We start from the raw sequence: 22,957 nt of genomic DNA on the forward strand, positions 1-22,957 counted from the left end.
TACCCTACAAAGTAGCATTTTTTTTCTCATTACTTCTTCATGCCCTTGGTTTTTTCACCCTCTCACCATCCCCCTCTCCTCTCTCTATACCCCTGTTCCCACTTAAAATTTTCCATCTGTTCATTGATTTTTCAAAAATAAAACATTTAATTTGGAGAACCAACTTATTAATATTTTATAACTAGAATTTTTGAATCTTTAAAATTTTACTAAGCTAGAATTGGGATTTATGAATTATTTTTAGTGTTATAAAAATCTTTAGAAAGTGATAAATATTCTGAAGAAATATTCTAGAAAGCCATGCTTTTCATTATAAATAAATCAATTTATTAAACCAAAACTTTGGCTTATGCTGTACAAAGCTTTGATTGACTTCTATATGCTTTTGATTAATAAAAGTATGAAAAGAGGTAGGTATTGCATAATAAATTCTGTTCTTTTAGCAAGTTTCCCTGATGTTGCCAATAGCATCCGTTTATAGCTCTGTAACTTTAAAATCCACAAGCATTTGAAGGTTTGTGTAATAATCAAGGACTTGCTTGGCACTTTCTCTGGGAAATGTTGATTCATGGGAGAAGAGTCACAGAAACTGAGCCTATGCTTTGCTGGAATTACAACTGTCATCTTGAAAATTTTTCCATGGAAACAAGCTATATTTTTACTGTTGGTAAAATACATGCCGTGGATTCAACTGTATATAAAGAACACAGTCTACATAAACACAATTTAGACTAAATTTCAGATTTTCCCTATTTACGCAGGACGCATCATTTCCAGAATTAACAATAACGATCACTCATGTTCCCTATCCATAATGGCTGTACATCTGTGGTTTAGCTAAACAATGCCTGTGAGACACTGTGAGAGAATTGTTGGCACTCACTGAACAGCGTGTCTTTCTTCATTCTCTGTTCTGTTGCTAATGTGCACCTGTGGATTCAATGTTGCTTAAAACATGTGACTAATAAGGAGGGTCCTCCAAATGTGGGAATGGCTTCAAGTTATTCAGTGTCTACAGAGTTAGTGATCATTTTCAAGCCTTATGGCAGAAAGGTGGGGGGGATGGCGGCAGCCATGTCAGGGATAAGGAGCTTTTATGATTTTCCCACAGAAATGTGTATTTTGGGTCATTGTTTTTGAGACAAGGTCTCACTCTTTAATTCTGGCTGGTCTACAGCTCACAATGTAGACAAGACTGGCCTTGGACTTGTGGAAAGTCCTCCTGTCTTTGTTCCTGTGAGCTAGGATTACTGGTGTGTACTACCATGTCCAGTTCCTGGAAACATTTTAAAAAATCATGTTTTTTACTTAACATGAGATCACTGCTTTTCACAAAATTTTAAATGTCCAAGACAATATTGTCATTCATACAGACTTTCCTGGAATTTACCCATCTTTCATAGGTAACGCTCTATACCTGTTGAACAGAAACTATTGATTTTCCTCTCCCAAAAGTCTGGCATCCACCAGTTGACTACTTCAGATATTTTCTTTAAGTGGCATCATATACAACTTGATGTCCTTTTACCGCCTCATTCCACTTAGAATGACATCCTTCAAGTTCATCCTTCATCCATGTCATTTCAAGAAGAATTTCCATATGTTTGTCTGTATGTCTGTCTGTCCTGCCTATTTGAGACAGTATTATGTTACCCAGGTGGGTCTCATATACTTGGGGCTGAGGTGATCTTCCTGCTTGTGGAGGATCCCTATTTAATGGATGATTATTATTCTGTTGGATTTATTTATTTATACCATATATACGCACTCATTGATGGGTGTTTGGACTTCTCTCATGTCTGCTGGGAGTCCTGCTGTAGCAAACACGGAAGTGAAAGCTGTGTTCTTGAGATTCTGATTCAGATCTTTTGGACATAAAAAGGAAGAAGAATTTCTGGATTGTATGGTAAGGTCTATTTTTATGATATTTTCCACATCAATAGCATCATCACACATTCACATCAACAACACATAAGGATCCTTCAAAGCAAACTGTAGAAGTTAGATGGTGAAAAAAATCGGAGTATGTCTCCAAACATCAGGTTTTTTTTCAGGTTGAAGTGGGCTGAAGGGATCAAGAAAATCCTAATGGGGAGTTGCTGTCCTATCAGCAATATCTGGCCATTCTCTCTTTCAGGCATTACTGGATCCATCCACATTATGGCAGACATACCACCTCTGTAGCTCAGGCTGTCCTCTGAGCTGTCTCTGAAGACAGAAATTTTAAGTGATATGAAGGAAGACTGAGGTGACGTGTAGCCATGAGATCTATGGTGACAGATAAAGGGTGAAGCTTCTTGGTAGAATTCCTTTTCAGTATAAATATTGAGTTTGAAAAAAATCTTTAAAAAAATCCTTCATCATTGTAGATGTTTGTTGTTGATAGACTACATAAATAACACATATGAAGATATTTATGCTGGATATTTTACAATTATAATTTCCATAAAACAATAAATGAGACATCTTCTTCAGTAGTGACTAAGCTGAAGTGTGTTTTTGTCTTTTTGTTTTTTTTGTTTTTTTTTTGGTAACAGGAAAATGACTGCTTTTCCAGGGTTAAAAGATTGTGAAATTATTATGGGAAGAAATATGTTCCCCACTCAGATGCTGTAATCCTAACACCCAGTAACCATGAATATAACTTTATTGGTCATAAGGTCTTTGTGAATGCTTAGGCTAAGATGATATAACTTTGTCCGTATGAAAAGGAGAAATTTAAACCATATTTATAGGCTCCTTAACAGACACAGAAAGAAGATATGGTAAAGGAAAAAGGGTGCCCTAGTTTATAAGCCAAGAAATGTTTGATGCTCCTGGAAGATGGGAGAGGGTTCTGGACAAGCTTCTTCTCTCCAGACGTGAGAAGGATCTTAGCCTGCTATTTGTAATTTTGAACATCTGGTTTCCACAGCTATGAGATAACAAATTTCTGCTATTTATAGAAAAAAAACATTTAAATGCTAGATACAGGGAAAACATAGCATTTTCTCTTTCTAAAAATTTATCCATTTATAGAATTTTTTGAAATGACCATAAATGAAGAAGTTGTTAGGAAATGTTAATAACTAGAAAAAAATTTACTAATTTCATTTATATGAATTTTATTACTTTTAAGGCAAGGCAGAAAATTATCCTAGAAGAATATAAATTTTCTCATAACTTTCTGGTTGTGACTGTAATGCTTCATCACATTCCATTTATAAACTGTGGAACATTTACATAAATATCAACCATAATTTTATATAAACCATAGGAAATGACTACTATAATTTTGTTTATATTACAGTCTTTCCAAAACATGAAGATATGGGTATGTATATATTCCTTCCTAAGTTTTCTGAAAAAACTTTTGCTAGTTTTCTTTTATTTTAAAACTTAAAAAAATTTATTTTTATTTTATGTGTATGCATGTATTGCCTGCATGTAGGTAAGTGCACCCATGTTGTGCGCTGCCAGTGGAGGTCAGAAGAGGCTGTCGGATCCCCTGAGACTGGAGCTACGGACAGTTGTTAGCTGTCCATGTGGGTGCTGGGATTTGAACTCAGGTCTTCTGCAAGAACAACCAGTGTTTCTAACCACTGAGACATCTCTCCAGGCCCGGTTTTCCTTTATTTTAAAAACATTAGGTCACACAGTGCCAGAGAGTCTATGATGTTATTCTTATGTGTATTTGATAGGATATAGATAGGCTTATTATCAGCAGCTTATATACAATTTTTTGTTTGCCATTTGTCTTAAAAGGGGTATTTTTAAAGGCAAATTATGCTGCCATTACACTTGAAGTGTTTTATTTGGACTGGAACATAAAACAAGAATCCAAGTGTTTTCCCTGTGAACCATCCAACGCCAGTACTTCTAACATGGTGTGATGGTTCACAAATGCTGTGTAAATGCTTCAAAACAAAGCTTCAGAACGCAAGCGCATATTGTAAGCCTATGGTTCCTAGCTAAGAGGTCACCTGGTTGTGGTTGGTTGTGCTATGAAGGCCAAGAAAAATGCTGAAGACTCAACGATAAGACATTTCTTTCGAATGCAATCCTTAGAATGAAATTAGTAAAATATATAAAGTGGCCTCAAGTGTGGATAGTTACAAATATAGCAACTGGCTGATTTAATCCTTTCCTTCATTGCACATTTTACTGACATTTATACGAAGAACGTGACTATGTAAACTAATAATGTTTCCTTTGAAATTTTTAAAAATTATTTTCATTTAAAAAATTGTATGCATATGAGCATTTTGCCTGCATGTATTTATGTGTACCATGTGCATATAGTGACTGAAGGGGCCAAAAGAGGGCATCAGGTTCCATGTGGGTACTGGGAAAGGAATCTGGGTCCTTTGCAAAGGGGAAAGTGTTCATAACATTAGCCATCCCTCCAGCCCACTAATGATGTTTCAAGTCTTTACTTGTATATAAGCTGTCTAGATTTAGCAAATAGAAATACTGAAGCCCCCACTTAAATTTCAATGTTTTGTAAACAGGGTATATTTATTACAAGTACATCCCCAACAGGATGTAGGACATGCAGTAGATTAAAATGGTCATTATTTACATGCTGAAAGTTCTAAAGAAGCCCTCACTTACATGTTTATCTCCAGTTAAATTTAAGAGATAACTTTCTGTTTAATCAGTTTATAGAGGCAAAAGAGAAATTCCATCTTTTTTTGTGCATGCTGATGTTTGCATAGAAAAGCTGAATAAAAAGAAGAGGAAAAGAGACATTTCCACTCCTTTGTGTTGGATTTTATATAATGCTGAGTGTTTTTTTTTTCTAAATTGAGCCTTGTACCATCAGATTTATACTTAATTGTTGGTAGAGAATATCCACCCCAAAGAACAAATAGACAGTATAACTGAACACTCTTCAGACTTTGCCTCTGCCACTCCTGTGCCAACTAGAGACTGCTTGGGTGACATCTGATAACTTTTATAAGAATTAAATGCATTATATGCTTGTAAGGAGGTTGCTTTCTTTCTTTCTATCAAATGACTAAAATATTATTTGAAAAGGTGAATTTACAGCAGATATAAACAGGACCACCATGATATTTATTGGACATAAAATGGTATTCTTTTTGGAGGAAGTCTCTGATAGGGAGGTTCAGATTAGGTGAAGGATAAAAAGCAAAAATCATGAAAGGATAAGAACAGAAAGACAAACTTCAACTTTCATTTGTGAAAAGAGCCATTTGAGGCTTAAGATGGAATATTTGCTTTATTTGGGAGGCAACAGGAGAGTGAGCATGAGTTTCTTTATTCTAGTCTAGACACATGCTTGTGACACTTATAAATCATGGAATCTGAAAACTATAAATGATGCAAATATCTTTTAGAAATAGGATGAGACAGAAATGAAAGCATACCAAGGAACAGTCAATATTAAATGTGCTGGACTTGAGGAAGGATGATTTGAAGTGGAGGGAGGGAGAAAGTGGGAGGTATGGATGTACAGGGATGTCACATGGGAGGCTGAAAATCTGATGCTGGCTGTTTTCACAATGAATTGGCTTTAAATCCACTGTCAGTAGAAAAAGAATGGTAAAGAGGCAAGCAGCCAACTTTTGGCTTAGGAGATACAGCAATAAATTTAACATAGCTCAAACTTTAGTGCAAGATATAATTATAGATTAGTGAAGAGAAAGGCAAGGTGTTATTTAGAATGGTGACACTTGTAGAATATATATTTGGGCTATAGCCCTGAGAACATGTGTACAGGTTATACAAGTTACTTGTTAAAGTTTATGGTTGGTTTGGAGAAACTGAGCTAAGGTTCATAAAACCAGAGGGACTTTTATGGCATAAAATAAAACAACAGCAAGCTTTAATAGCATAACTTTTTTTTTTTCTTGAGAACAAAAAGACAGTGTGGGTGATATACGCCTTGCAGATCTCTTGGTTATATAGAAAGATTCCAGGACAGTATGTGATACTTAAATTCTGGGACTTTCATTTATAACCCAGCTGACTTCTCATCTCCTGACACCGTGTATTTCAATTACTACAGAAATGTGTGTGGGAACAGCAGATGTGGTATGCATGTAAACAGTTCCCTCTGTAAATATGACGGATATTAGGGTCATCGCTTGGAAGATTCTGTGATTTGTGCTTCGAGAGCATCAGCATTGACTGCTGTCTCTTATTTAATGCTTCAAAGACCGAGTTCACTTTAAGCACCTTCAATCCTAACAGCACTCCACTGAGAAACAGATAACCCGTTGCCTGCTAAAAACCTTATTTGTCTTTCAAGTCACTATAAGTCCTGAACATGAAGTTATAGCACCTAGAATTTGATCATTCTAAAATTTGGATATATAAAAATTCAGTATATGAGTGTTGTTTATGTGAAATGATGCCGGTTTCCTGTTTCCTAACCTGTTAGAAAGACAGACAATGAAACTGAACCTTAAGTTCTTAGACATTAGTCCTTAAACTTCAGTGATTTGTTTTGTCTTTTATATTGTTATGTGAAGAAAACTTAAGTTAATTATCATGTTCATTACATCTCAATCCCGAATGAACAGCATTTGATTGAATTTGTTTCTAAATACACAAAGATGAAGAATGAGTGGGTTGCAGATCTCAGTGACTACAGTGCTTACAAGTGCTTGCTGCAGAAAGGTGAGGATCTGAGTTCATATCCCAAGAACCTGCATAAGGCTGGAGGGAGTGACAAGTGAATTCTTGTGGACCACCTAGCCTGGCATGCACAGTGGTGAACAAGAGACCCTATCTCAAATAAAGAGAAGCTAAGTACTGTCACAGGAAGCTGTCCTCTGACCTCCACACATGCTGTGACATACACACACTCACATTCACACATACAAATACACACACACACACACACACACACACAAATCATGCAAACATACACACAATAAAGGATGGGTAATGATCCAGTCTTTACAGTGGGAACATTTTATGAGCGAAAGCTACTTCAGAGATGAAGTTGTAATCACAAGTTCGATGGCTGAAAATGAAGGATCCAGCATCAGGACAGGCAAAGACATTAAACAAGTGCTAAGCATAAATGTCAATTCTCTATAAAGCCTTAAAAGTCTTCCTTTATTTTAAATGTTTGGTGCATATCAAAAGGCTGCATAAATAGCACACGACGAAGATGGCACTTATTTTGGAGAGCTTTTAATTACAATAAAACCAACAAAGTTAATATGACATTTTTGATTATATGTAAATTGTTAATTCATTATACAATAGCTGCTTCATTAAAAACTGGTCTTCAGGTTTTTAATTAACTTAAGCTTATTGTATTTCTTTTTACATTTTTTTATAATCAAAAGATTAGATATAACACCAAGAATACTGGAGCAGTCAAAATGGAAATGTTAAGTGACTTATACTTTACATAATTGACTTACACTTTTTATACCATATAAAATTGACTTGAATTGGAATGCAGATTTAAATTTAACAGCTAAGCCTGGGAGTTTCAGCAGGAAGGCAAATGGATAATGATGGAGGGTTATCAAAATAATGCTTGTGTACACTGTAAAAGAATAAAAAATTAAAATGCTAAACCATAAGATTTCTAGAAGAAAACACATGAATTATATGCTACAGTATACATAACCCTTAGCTCAAACTGTATGGCAGAATTAAATATAAAATCTAAAAAAAAGAAAAAAAATATAAAATCTAAAACTACAAAAATACCTAGAAGAAACATTTTTCTTTGAAGTAAACAAAGATTTTTAGTATAAAACCAAAGTATTTCATGTATACAATTTGATATTTGATGCAAAGCTAAAAGTTGTTAGTGCTTACTGGGCTATATAAGAAAAGCAGCTGAGGACCAGGGGAAGTGAGCCAGTAAGCTGTGTTCCTCCATGGTTTCTGCTTCAATTTCTACCTCCAGGATCCAGGATGGAGTTCCTGCCCTCATCTCCCTAGATGTTGAACTATTTAACCTGTAAGCCAAATAAACCCTTTCCTCCCCAAGTTGGTTTTGGTCAGTGTTTTATCACAGTTAACAGAAAGCATATTAAGACAGGCCTAAACAGTTTCCAATATTCCTTGTCATTATGGAAATGAAAATTAAACTGTAGTTGTGACTACCACACACTTACTAGAAGGGTTAAAATCATCACAGTCAACAGTATCAAGTGGTGGAGCAGATGCAGGAGCCACGGATTGCACATATTTCGAGCGGGCTGTGAAAACACCACAGCGAAAATCATTGCTGCTCTTGTTAAGTAAAACAGCTTAGAATCAAACAATTTTGCTCCTAGGTATTTATTCAAACAGTATTTAAAAAAAAACTTGCATATTTCAGTTCTCTCCTAGGGAAAAACGATGGAAAAATGAAGTGGCATTCTACTATTATCTAGAGGAAAAGGAGTAAAAGAAAGAACACGAGGGTATATTGATGCCATGGAGTTCTGCTTAGCAATGCCAAGGAATCTTAAAAATCATGTAGGGGGGACTGCAGAGATGGCTCAGCGGTTAAGGGCACTGACTGCTCTTGCAGAGGACCCGGGTTCTATTCCCAGTACCCACATGGCGGCTACCAACCGTCCTTAACTCCAGTTCCCAGGGAATCCAACTCTCTCTTCTGACCTCTGCGGCATTGCACGACAAGGGTGCACTCATGTACATGCAGGCAATACACTCATACACATAAAATAAAAATAATAAAATAAAATATATTTTAAAAAATCATGTAGGAATCTAGAAAAAAAGAGACAAAGAACTGCAAACTAAAATTCTATGTATGTGATACTGAAGAGTTGCAAACTCAGTTTACAGAAATCCTAACAAAAAAGTTAGTATGACGGGGAGTGGAACTTCCTGAAAAGGGTCAGAGAGAACTCTCTATGGGTATAGAAATACTTCATAGTTTTCTTCTCATACATTTTATTGCATTTACATGTTATTGAATCTCATCAATGTACATTTGAAGTATGGGCATTTTGATGTATGTGACGCATCAATATAATCATAAAGAAGTTTAAATAAACTCAAATATCTGAAAAGTGCACCACATTTATAACACCCTGGCCTCCCGCTTGAAGGCCTCAGGAACCTTCAGGTACAGCTGCATGAGAGAGAAAGAGACAGAGACAGAGAGACAGAAAGAAAGAGAATTTCTCAACAAACACATACATGCCTGCAGGAAATAAAAGTCAATCATTTCATATTTAGAGCTGGGGTAACACATATTCATTAGCATCAACATCAGTGAGGTGTGTTTGTTAGTTTATGTTAATCTCAGAGGCAAGGAACTGGCAGGAAGAGATGGCTGGGAGCCTGGCTAGAAACGCGAGAACCTCTGGCTTTGTGAATCATACATGTTGGATTAATGCAATAGAGGTTAAGGAAAAAAAAATTATCCCACTCTTGTCTCTCCTGCAGGTTTTTTCTCACGTATCTTACGTCTAGCTCATCTGTCTGTATTTTTCAGGGTTCCTGCCAATGTCACCTCCTTATTGGTCTTTTCTAAGTACGCTGCAACTTTTCTCACATACTTCTGGCTCATGTGCCTCCCTCTTGTCATCTTAATTCTTTTACATTTATTTATTCATATGTTTGTTTATTTAGTATCCATGTCCGTGTGTGTGTAGTGTGTGTGCACGCGCAAGTGTGCTATTGTGCAGGTGTGGAGGCCAGAATTGGTTCTCTCCTTTTACCATGTATGACCTGGGAATGCAGCTCAGGTTATCAGGCTTGGCAGCCATCACCTTTAGCTGCTGAGCCATCTTGCTGGCTGGTCTTGCTGCCACCTTTGTTGCTGTCCTCCTACTCTGTGTGCAATGCCCATGGAGGCCAGAAAAGGGTGTCAGGTCCCCTGTAACTGGAGTTACAGACAGTTGTTAGCCTCCATGTGGGTGCTGGAACCTGGACCCAGGTCCTCTGTAAGAGCACTAAGTGCCCTTGACTGTTGAGCAATTTCTTCGGTCCCAAAAGTGGGGAAATGTCTTTTGTCTATTTTGGCTTTTCTTTTCTTAAGATTTATTTTTATTCTTTTTAATTGTGTGTCTGTGTGTATGTGTACATGTGTAGAAATGTGTTTGGAGACCAGGAGCTGGAGTTAACAGGTAGGGTGTGAGATGCTCTGTGTGGATGCTGGGGCTCGAAATTGGGTCCACTGAGTCATCTATTTAATCCTTTTCTCTTCATTTTTACATCACACATTTATATCATATATAATTGCACAACTTTTAAATAAAAGCTCTTACTAATTAAACTTCTACCCATCATTTTTATAGGCATGTAATGTTGAAAGCCAACAGAAATAGAAAATAAAGGAGGATGTATTTACTTCATTAGACTTTATTTTGGTCAATGTTACTCAATCTAAAAATTCATAGCTCAAACTATCCAAGATCTGTCGAGAGCTCTAGGAATTCTAACCAACTTTTCTAGATATTAAAACTAAACAGTGTTCTAGTTTTCTAATTATTATTAGCCATGTTGACCATTTTTAACTATTCTGGGAAAACATAACTGTTCTTTTTCTAAATTCCTCAACTACTGCAGTACTTAGAGCATTTTTAAGTGTCTGATTTTACAGAGTAAGGGAAATGAGGACTTATCTGAGCTCAGTTACTAACTGGAGGCACCCACATCTTGACAGTTCCTAGGTAGAAATAAGCAGGACTGAGAGGAGACAAAAGGCCTCTGCGTGGAGGCGCTTGGAAGCTCCCTGTGAACTCTAGCCCTGAAATTAATGCATGTAACACATATAGAATAGGAGTGTGTGTGTGCATCTTTGCATGTATTTATGTGCTTGAATGCTGTGTATGTGTTTACATTATGTGTGTGAGTATATTTGTATATGCATGTGTGTGTTTGGGGTGTGTGTGTTGTGTGCATTCACCTATGTATAAGTGTGCATTTGTATATGCATTTGTGTGCATGTTTGTGTGTATGTGAATGCATATGTGTGTATGTGTATATTTGTACAAGTGTTTGTGTGTGTGATATGTATGTATGGGTGCAAGTGTGTGTATGGGTGTAATTGTATGTATATGTTTGTATGTGTGTGCTTGTGTGTACATATGTGCATGTTTGTATGCATGTTTGTGTGTGTGTGTGTGTGTGTGTGTGTATGTGTGAAGCAATTCACTTGGTGAGGCAAAGGTGGTCACACTTCTTCTCTGTTAAAGAGCATAGGTTTTTGAACATACAGAATGGCTTTAGGGTCCCAAATTCCCTTTGGTATTTGTGCAATCTTCAGAAAGGAACCTTAACTTCTATAAACCTGCTGCTTCTTTCTTTAATAAAAAAAGTTTCAAAATACTGACCTCAGAGGTTTGTTATCATCTTTAATGAGCTGTTAGTACTCAGCATATAGCACAATGCCCAACTGACAGCGATATATAATAAGAATAATATTTTGTTTATATTGGCACATGATCCCTTCTGTTTATTGTTTTGTAAGTAATTTAATGTAATTCTCCTCATTTGACAACTTTGACAAGTATAAACCTCTGACTTAAATTGTCTGGGTTTAGTTTGCTTTCCATTTCTTCCTGAAGCTTCTGTTTGGATTCATGGAGAGAGGACATTTTGATGCAACCTAAAACTTAAGCATTTCTTTGTCTTTAGTTCTGCACATCCAGAACTGTAAGCATCTATGTACTGATGAGGCTTTAAGCTTTAATATTGAGAAATTACACTTAGTTTGATTATCCTATTTATAGAATAATAAATGTACATAGAATATGCATATCCATTTTATTTAAGAGCAAAGTTATAGCAGCATGCTCCATTATATACATCCTGTATGATCCTGACTTTCAGGCATCACATGGTCCCTTTTATTAAGATGAATATTTTTTATTGAGCTTCTGTAATTTCATACAATAGTTCTTAATCGAATATAGGTCCCCTCCACCATCCATGCCTCCCTTATTCCCCCACCTGACCTCATTTATTCTGCCACACATGTTAATGCCTACCCATTCAGGCATTTGTACCAAAAATTGTTCAGTGTAAATTCACCCAGTGGAGTCTAGTCAGCCCATCCAGTGGTTGTATGTAAGTCATACTCTCCCTCACCCAGCATCAATCAGTTTCCAATAGTTCTCAGCCTAGTGCTGGCCCACCGGCTATCTCTCCTCTTCTCCTTGGACCCTTGTTTAATTGAGTTGGCATGGGCCTGTGCTTGATGCCACCTTTGCCACAAGTTTACGTGTGCAAGCTTCCAGTGACCCGGAGGCCTCTGCTTCCCCATGTTCATGAACCAGCCCTAGCTCTTACAATCTTTCCACCCCCTCTTCCACAATGGTCCCTGAGTGGTGGGTGGGTGAAGTTCCATACAGAAGTCCTATCCTACACTCTATGGTCTCTTATTCCTTAAAACTTGGCCAGTTGTGGCCTTCTGTGTGCATCTTACTCTGCTGTATAAGGAAGCTTCACTGGTAAGGGTTGAGAGATGCAATAGTTTTCCCTCTACCCTTTGCTCCACTGTGTTCCATGAGCCTTTGTTGTAGAGATTCGCTTGTATATGTGTCACCTAGTACTGAGCATCTCTCAGATGTTCTCTGTGTCTGACCAGACATTGGATTCTGCAGTAGCCTCCACCTGTTGCAAAAAGATGCTTCTTTCATGAGTGGCATATTTGATTTTTGTCTGTTCACTAATCATGAATGAAAAGCCAACAATTGAAAGCAAAAATCACCCTTATTAGCCTTTGTGAGGATAGACTGATTTTGAGGCCATTCTTCACTTCTCTCCCAGGATTTTTTGCTTGAGGTTCAAAGAATGATGTCTGTTTTATTTTTATGTTTATGTAGGATTTAGCATCCTAAGTCAGAGGAGATCTAAACACTTGACTTACGAGAACTTAGCAGAAAACTACTTTAGATGTATTAGTGGTCTTCTGGTTATTTTTTTTATTTAAATAAATAATTTATTGAGAATTTCATACATGCATATAAGGTGTTTTGATCAGATCCATGCCCACTCCCTGGTCTTTGGATTCTTAAAAGACATTAATAAGTGTAAATTGAATTTCTTAGAAGAAACTTTTGGATGACTTTAATGTTATCCTCTTAAAACCTTCTTTCTACAAAGTCCTCTTGATTAAAAATATATGATATGTAACTAACTTTTAGTGAGAAAATTACAGTACATAGTGTGATTTGTACTTAAGCCAGAAAGTACAAAACAAAGGGGCAGTGAAAAATAGCCACCAGACCCCATGGTTCACAGGTCTGGATCCCACAGGATGGGGAGGAGAGTCATATACTGCAAAAAGCCACTTATTTTCCTGAAGTAACTTCTTTGCATTCTCTTTTGGCAACCTTGGAAGATGAAAGTTGTAAATTTATCATATCCTAGCCATTTCTTCTAAAATATTTTATTTATTATTTTTAGTTTTTGTGTATGGGTGTATTACCTGCATGGAAGTAAGTGCACTTGCTTTGTGCAATGACTGCAGAGGTCAGAAGAGGGCGTCAGATTCCCCTAGAACCGGAATTAAGGGTGGTTGTTAGCTGCCAAGTAGGTGCTGGGAATTGAACCTGGGTCGTCTGCAAGAGCAATGAGTGCTCTCTCGACTGGGGAACCATCTCTCCAGCCCAGCCTAGCAATTTCTACTCTTGAATTCACTATGAATCTTTCTATAATTCTAGTGATCCTCATGATCAGTAAACTATATTCGTTCATTTATTGTCTAGGGGTGATTACCAATTAATTATTATCTTCCATAGTTTCTTCTTTTTGTATCTTATACAAATATAATGTATTTGTCTAAAGATTGATGGGTGACTTCTTTGAGATTCCAACCAGGACAAAATATAAACCTCTCAGTAACAGTTTTACTCATACAGTTCATTCAGTTAATATGAATTATTTATTTAATTAATCAATTAATTTATTTTATCTGTATGAATGTATTGCCTGCATGCCTGTAAGTGCATCCATGTCATGAAATGCCCTCAGAGGTCAGAAGAAGGCATCTGATATCCTGGAACCCCAGTTGTGGATGGTTGTCAGTCACCATGTGGGTGCTGGGAACTGAACCTGGGTCCTCTGTAAGAGTAGTCAGTGCTCTTAACTGCTGAGCCATCTCTCCAGCCCCATGATTTACTATTCTTAATAAGATACACAAGAAACATGATTTTTGTATTTATTTCATACTGAGTAAATAACAAAAATAAGTCTTTACCTCTTGGGTTATTGGAAATGCTATTCATAAATATATTAAGGTCTACATCTCTTCCTTAGGCTCTGAGAGCAGCAACAAAATCTTCATTTAGGGTAACAGTGATCATAAAAAACATTCTCATCATGTAGGTGTAACAGGGCCTTCATATCCATAGACTAAATTCTCTAGGGCAAGTATGGAGGGAGATTGCTGCTAAACCTGGAACTAAGTGTTAATTCCGCTTTCCTTTTTAAGGCCTTCTTTATTCAGTGTTACCCTTGAATGACACCCAGAGTCCTGCTGCAAAAGGGATTCAGACAACTTATGCTTTTACCTCTTCAAGGACACAAGGTAAAACTTATGTGTTCTGTTTCCCCTTTCCTCATATTCCACTCCCGTCCATAACAGTAAAGCCTTCATTCCCTTCCTCTATTGCTAAGGCAGTTAGATTGTAATAAATAATCAAGAGCTTTTGTTCATGTTCAAATTTTCTCCCCCTGAATGTTTTTGAGAAGCGACAGTTTAGAACAACGTATCAAAGGTAAGTTTCCTGTGCCTCTTCTTCCTCATGCCCTTCCTATGACCCTGTGCACTGCTCTTCTGTCTGGGATATTGTAGGATTTGGTGTGAAGAAGTTTCTCTTTTTGAGCAAAGGCAGTGAATCAATGATGAGGCCTACTTGTCTGGGATGATGCATTCTGCAGCATGGCTTTGTTTAATGGAAAGAATCTGTGTGGTTCTCCAGGTAGTTCAGCCAGGTGGCCGTCTGTCTAGAACACAGCCTTTACCTACTCCTTCACAGTCATCTCCCGTCTGCCCCTGTAGCACACATGGCTACACTTGAGCCACTGTCACTAACTGCCTCTAGTCAGTCAATTCTCCTCATAAAGTAACTAGAGAAATTATACATTTGAATGCCAATGTTATTTTTACAGATATTTCCTTACCCTTTTTCTTCACTTGAATAACCCTCACTCAAGAATTAGAACCTAAATCTCTTCTGTTAGGTACATGCCCCTACTTACTCTTCTGAGCTTCCGCAGTATCCTGTTCTTACAGCTAATATATCCACTAATCTCTTGCTCTTGGATTCTTTGCTCCTGTCTCCTCTCCTTTTGTTTTTTAAGTGAACTTCCCTTCCTCTTGCATCAAGAAGCACTCTGTCTAGGCATACTGTAAAGAAAATGGTAATATAGAGTTGTAATTATTTAATGGAGCATTGAATTATTGGGTTAATGAATGGTCGAATGGATAAAACAAACAACTTTATTACTGGATTACATCCAGTTATTTATTACAAATAAAACTCTTACAAACCTTAAACCTGCTTGTATCTTTATTCTCCCATAGGTAGTAGGTATGTTGACTAGAAGCTATATTGACTCTATCCAAACATTAAAATACCAGAACAAAACCAGCCAAGATCCCTTGTATCATATTTGTTACCAGTTCCTTTAGTTTAATAGAACTAGAAACATCTCTCTCTGTAAAACTATCTACCCAATCCATATGATACAATTTCTTTGGATAAAAATGTATAAAGACATTTAAAAAGAATAGAAAGGGAGAGTATATTAGCTACTTTTCTGTTGCTGTGACAAAAGAATCTGATAAAAACAAGTTTAAACAGTAAGTATTTATTTTGACTTATGGTTCTTGAAGCATAGAGCTCATCATGATGGGGACAGCATGACATGGCAGCAGGAGCTGAAAGCTGGTTCCACTTTGATCCACACAGAGAAAGCAGAAAAACAGAACAGGAAGTAGGGTAAGGCTGTAACCCTCAAAGTTGAACCAAGCAGCATACTTCCTCTAGCCAGGCAGAAGCTCCTAAAGGTTCCATAAACCTTCTCAGTCAGTGTCACCAACTGGGGACCAAGTGTTCAAATACATAAGCCTGTGGGGGGCATTTCTCTTTCAAAGCACTACAGACAGAAAAGAGTAACCTAAGGTGGTTACATAGAAATTGAATTCCATGAAAATTTCAGAACAGAGCAGGGACATGTAAGAGCAACACCCTTAAGGGAGATGGATGACTCTGAGGACTCAAAAGTAATGAAAGCAAGCAATAATGTGTTTTAAACTAAAGTATTTGATTATTTATGAACTTAACACTCAACAAAATAGCATTCTTACCAATGATTTAAGAATTCTTTAAAATTATTTATTTTTATTAATTTGTTCGTAGACAGTTTTACATATGTACACAATGTATGCTGACCACTCTCACCTTCCTGTTACCACTGTCCACCACCCTAACCTTATCCCCAACCCTCTTTCGCTCTATATCTCTTTCTCTCTTCCTCCCTCCCCCAGCTTCCTTCTTCCCTCTCTCCCTCCCTCCCTCCCATCCATATGCAAATTTTTTAAAGTTTGGATAATTAGGTGAAAAATGTGGTGCATACAAAACATCTTTTTAACTTTTCTTTTTAAATTCTAAGTTGTAAATTAAGCAACATCAAGTTATAGCTATGGAGCTTTTCTTAGAATTTATGTGTGTAATCACCATTAATAAGTAGTTTGAAAAACTCAATAATTAATAGCACAAAACACTCCTAAGTTGATCTATCATGAGTTTCCTATATGCACAGTTAAGGAGATGACGTCACTAGCAGATGAGGACAACATTATGTGTGTATCATTTTCATTATTTTAAGGTTATATTAATTAATCTCCCTCCTGCATTAATCACAGTACTTAGTCGTTCACAGTAAATATGGAACAGATGTTCTCTTGACCTCATGAATCACAGTAATAAAGCATATGGCATTGTGTTTTATTAGCTTAGAATGAAAAGAAAATAAAATGTAACATGATACCTATTACCCAATAATTATTCTGCAGAAAATGACTATTGTCACCAGCTGTTTGTGATATATTTTCTTCTCCGTGTTATTGAGTGGTATGTTTATACCAGCAATGTATAATATTTCAGCTTTCTATCCCAAAATTTTGTGGTATTTAAAATTCTCTCCAGCAATGTAGAACGGTAATGGTTCCAGAAAACTGTCTCTTCTTGTACACTGGGCATTGTAGAAATATCCTGAGTTTTAATGATTTGAAGGGGCAATGAAAGAGCGTTGAAAGACGCCGTACTATATGAGTATTTTTCATTTTTATGGAGCCAGTGAAAATAGTAAATCTACTTGTTTCTATTGATATGATAAAGATATCCATGTCATATAAACCAAAGATTATCTACCAGAAAAATGTAAGAAACTCATTTTAAATTCTGTGGGAAAAATGTTGCCAGCTTACTACTTCTTTAGTATGAATTTGTGGATTCTATGTGGAACACTGAAAAAAAATACAATTTTTATGGAGCCAGTGAAAATAGTAAATCTACTTGTTTCTATTGATATGATAAAGATATCCATGTCATATAAACCAAAGATTATCTACCAGAAAAATGTAAGAAACTCATTTTAAATTCTGTGGGAAAAATGTTGCCAGCTTACTACTTCTTTAGTATGAATTTGTGGATTCTATGTGGAACACTGAAAAAAAATACAAACAAATAAATGCAAACCCCTAAACAACAAAGAAAGGAATAGTCTAAGACTAGATAAGAGCACTCGTAATTTGTTATTTATATGATTATATTTACAAACTCATAAATTATAAGAATGAATAAGTTTAGTAAAGCTCAATTTTAAAAGTTCTATTGACTCTATATAGGCTGACCAGACCCCAGTGAATAAAATTTCACTGGAGAATACCTGGGATGCTAAGTTGACTTGATAGACCTCAACATAAATGACAGAATACATGAAATCAGTGTGTGTGTGGCGTCTCTGAGAGGGTATTGATGGGAAAGATGGTATGAAGATGATTAAGATGTTTATATAAAATGCACAAAAGTTCAGTAAAACTATACAAAATTGCTATTGAATGTTGATGTATTAATTATAGAAGACAAAACAAAAATTTTATTTATAACAACAAAATATATGACAAATTGTACAACGTTTAATTAAGGAGGTATATGACATTTTGGAAAACATTGTGTTGAACAGCATTAATGAAATGAATGGAGACTCAGATTACCTAAAGCTCACTGAATACTGCCTTTGTTACATAATTCGTTATATCTCTATTATATCTATCTATCTATCTATGTATCTATCTATCTATCTATAATCTATCTATGTATCTATCTATGTATCTGTCTATCTATCTATCATCATCATGATCATCATCTATCATCTCTCATCTTAGTACTCCTGAAGCCTAAGAGGATGCCCATTTTAAAGATGAGAAAATTAAAATCACTAATACTTCAAGAAACTTGTTGAAGGACTCATATCCAAGTTATAGCTATGGAGCTTTTCTTCAGAATTTATGTGTGTAATCACCATTAATAAATAGTTTGAAAAACTCAATAATTAATAGCACAAAACACTCCTAAGTTGATCTGTATATTCAATATATTGTAGTCAGCTATCCTTTAAAATTTTATGTAGAATTTGACATGATGACTTTAATGTATTTTAGAGTTGCAAAAATCTGATCATATGCAAGATGCTTCTGAAGTGAATGAATAAGGCATCGAGAGTTCCTGAAGCTATGGCAGTTCAGACTGTGGAATTTTAGGATAGACAAATTACTTATGCAGCAGAGCAGAGAGACAGGAGCTAAATCTCAATCAAATGGATGTTTGAAATGTTAGAAGAGTGACGAAAATCACTGTGGCGAGGTTAGCTCTCAGTCAGTACTTTTAGATAAGTATTATATAAATATAAAGATAAGAAGTTCGTCTTATATTGAATACCAGTGGTAGTCAACACCGAGTAATTTTTCTACTTAGGGAACACTTTCCAATTCCTACAGACAGTTTTGTTTGTTACAAATGAGGGGTCGATCAGTGCTGGCATTGAGTGAGTAGAGGTCAGTGATCAGGAGATATCATACCATATGTTACGATACACAGGACAAGGCCCATCAGTAAAGTATTATCTAGCCTAAAATATCGATGCGTTCCAAGGTTGAGAAATCTACTATACAGTAAAAGCAAGTCTATTTCTAATTATTGTGACTGTCATAAACTTAAAAGTTTTAGAAAACAATACAGGAGGCTCTCTAAATCAAATCATCTTTAATCACAAAGGACATTGAAAGGGGAAAGCACATTATTGGGACATTTGACTTTATTAAAGCTATTTTCTATCAGTTTTACTATAAGAAATTGAAAATAATAACAAGAAATGTCTATAAATTTAGAGAAATTAGGTAGTTTCATTACAAATGACTTACAGCAAGTATCTAAAAACAAAACCACACTAAACATAATGTATGTATGAATGACACATTCATACTTACATGAATGAATATATAATATATATGCATATCAATATATTGCCTGCATGGCAAATAAAGACATGAAAACCTGAGCCAAAGATGCTAGCAAGCATTTTACAGAGGAAAAACTATACAAGACAGAATGGAGCGAGGGAAATGGGCAACAGGTCAGCCCTGGCCTGGGAGCTGTTGGAGACTAATTGCTACCGGATGAGGGAGAGTAGACCTTCCTTAAGACCTCTGGGTGGGCTGAAAGGACTTCAGTGGGTGGGCTTGCACTGAAAGACATCTGGGTAAAGTGGTTGACCAAATTCCACTTGACATATATGGCAGAATTCATGGGGCCTAATGAGAACACACAGGTTATCAAACAAAAAACCCAGTGTCACAGATGTGATATCTTTCTTGAGTCCCAGAGACACCCCCCTCCCCCAAACAATATAGACCATTGCTATTGCTGTGGTAATCTACCAGAACTTGATGGTAAGGCTCTATTGCTGAAGACACCAACACTTTGGTCACACAACATGAAGGAGTCAAGGAGGCACTGATCTGGAAACTTCCTCACTGTTTTCTACCTCTCTTAGTGCTGAGAGGTATTATGCAGGATGCTGAGGGAGAAAAGTTATCAATAGTCCTACCCAGTTTTGAGCTATAATAATGACTAAAGTGATTAGATATGTACACTGGTATAATAGTGGTATTCATGTTATGGTGGTAATCAACTACTTGCTGATTGAATTTAAGGCCCATTGCACAGGAGAGATCTAATATCTGGTACTATCAATATGACCAAGAACCAGTGTCTGGGGAGGTAATATACCCTTGAGAAAAACTTATTACTGTTATTTTGCTAAGTGGACATAGTTTCAAACTTCCTTCTAACTTCTTATCCTTATATCCATAAATTAGCTCTTACCCCTCATCAGGGAAGCTTCCTATTGCAGTGGACATACTCACTTTTGTTAATTAACCAAAATACAGGGCATAAGTGATTGTGAAGTATGCAGCCAGGGCTCAGAATGATTGTAAGAGCCAGAGACTGGGAAGGAACACTGAGAACCCATTTTCCATACATGACAGGGTCATCACATTTATGAATTCACAGCAGTTGTGGTTGCCTGCATGAAACCTGCAAGGGATCAAACCAGTCAATAGTCCAGCATGGATGGGGGAGGGATCATGAGGCCTTACCCTTAAGCGAAAGCTACTGGCCATTGAGGGCTGTTGGAGGAGGAGGTTGCAGTTGTCTTCAGGGGTGTGCCCTCTCATAGTTGCCCATGTTCCATTGGATGGCCTTACAATCATGCATATACAGGCAGCACTTATTGGACACAGCAGGTTATAAAGAAAAAAAAGTGGATATGAAGTTGAGAGGGGCAAGTGGGGATGAATCTGGAAGATGTTGGATGGATTGGAAAGAGGTGGATATGATTCAAATAAATTGCATTGGAGGGATGTGCCCTGTTATGAAGTTGGGGAGCAACTGAGTTGGCCTTTTCCAACTGCTCCTCCCCATCCTCTTACTCAAGCATCACTTGGGCTGCACAGAGCTCTCTATGAGCTCCCAAGCGGGTGTTGCTGTCCCAGGTGCTGTCACGATCATCTACTGGGACCTTATCAGTTATGAATGAAATTGTTTAGTTCATCGCAACAGCATACATAAAACTCAATACTAAGAAGCTTTACCAAGCAGATGCATCAGTAGCGAAGCTAAAGAACTATTGAACATCATATCTATGCTTCATAATACTATCAAGACCAAAGAGATGGAGGTCTTAAAGTAGTAGAGGAAGATAACAACAAATTCAAGTTTGATCTTGGCTCCAAGACAGCAAGTTGGAAAGCATCCAGGCAGCTTGCTTCTGAAATCACTGCCAAAGAAGCATCTCTGCATGACCTGCTGGGCAGGGAGATAGAGTTGAGAGACCTGAGAATAGAGGGCATTGACTGACGTCTGGAAATAAATGAGACTGAAAAAAGGATGAGAATTATAATAACAGAAAATATGGCACAGGTTCAGAAGACTAAAGACATGTTCAGTAATGTGGCCTGTGATGAAGCCATCTTAGAAGCCAAGATGGGAAAGAGGAATTCAGCACTGGAAAGAAATTGGAAGCTATTGCAGACTTTTCAGAGTTTCAGGCCAGCCATTATGGACGAGCATGAGAAGATGGAAGAAGAATTCCAACAGCAGTATGATGTCTATGTTGTGAAATTTCAGAATTGGCTTAACTGGAAGAGCAGCTTGAGGATCATCAGGATGGAGCCAGAGAGGTCTGAAGAAGCTGAAAATACTGTTTGAATAAGTTAAAGGAAGAGGAAAGGTGACTGCTCAAGACTGGAAGTAAGGATCACTTGGACTAGACACTGAGGAGGATGAGGAGTCTGACAGTGAGTTGGAGGAGAGGCAGCTGTTCAACTGCACATGGCCATGGAGGTGCTCATGCAAAGGAGACCCAACAAATGCATTGAGGGAACAATGTGGGAAGGACATGCTGACTAAGATGAAGACTCAGAGGACAGTGAAATTGATGTGGAAGATGATGAGGAAGATGACTAACCACGATTTGGAAAACGAAAGCATTGCTCGCTCTCTCACCAGCTAAGCCAAATCATAGGGTTTGGAAACCTGAGCCTCGTGATGATAGTGACAATGATTTCTCATCTTCTTGCCAAGGGATTCAGACAGATTAAGAGCCTCAGATTTTGGGTAAAATGGGGAATCAACAGGCTGGGAAGATAGTGTATTTTGTTCACGCTGACAGCTGGACTTGATGTTACTGAAGTAAATTTTCTTGTGTGATACCATCCATTTGTATTCTATAAAACCTAAATAAGAACTGAATCAACCCTCTGCCAGAGTGTATATATGAAAGCAATTCTCAAAGAATAAAGTAAAATAAAATTTTATGTATTATCTATAAAGAAAAATTGGGGAATAGTGAAATTTAATTTAAAAATTTTAGAACATCTTAGGTCTGTTTGAAGGTATTTATTTAGATCACAGCCTTGATTAGCTTCATATAGCTTTACAATCAGATGCCAACCCTACTGTCTTTTTGACTTAGCAATATAATTTAGCCGCCTAGAGATCTCAGAGATTTATGCTCTCTGTTACGATTAAATTGTAGTCTTCCACAGACTCCCCAGTTCATATGTTAAAGCCTTTGTGGTCAATGTGACTCTTTTTGACATGGGGCTGTTAAGAATGAGATTAAGTTTAAGTGAGGTCATAATGGTAGGCTCTTAATCTAATAGGACTAGTTATTTTTAGGAAGTAGAAGGGCTATTAGTGATGTGAGCATATAGGTAAAATGCCGTGGGAGGACACACTGAGAACACAAGATCTTCAAGACAAGAAGAGACCTCCCCAGAAGCTAACATGGCCAATACCTTGACCTTGAACTTGCAGCCTTTGGAACCGTGAGAAAAGCTACTCAACAAATGGTATTCTCTGATGGTAGCTTGAACTGACTAGTACAACCTCTCTATACTGGACTTTTGGAAGCCTGAAGAAAAATGTAGCGATGCTAATTA

At 36.9% G+C, this 22,957-nt stretch overlaps 1 pseudogene; it reads left to right on the forward strand.

Moving 5' to 3' along the window:
* Positions 1-6,563: 6,563 nt before the first annotated feature.
* On the forward strand, positions 6,564-22,114 carry LOC103736524 (annotated as a pseudogene).
* Positions 22,115-22,957: the final 843 nt, after the last annotated feature.

The sequence above is a fragment of the Nannospalax galili genome, unplaced genomic scaffold, assembly GCF_000622305.1.
Source record: "Nannospalax galili isolate Female #2095 unplaced genomic scaffold, S.galili_v1.0 scaffold136, whole genome shotgun sequence".
Taxonomy (NCBI): Eukaryota; Metazoa; Chordata; class Mammalia; order Rodentia; family Spalacidae; genus Nannospalax; species Nannospalax galili.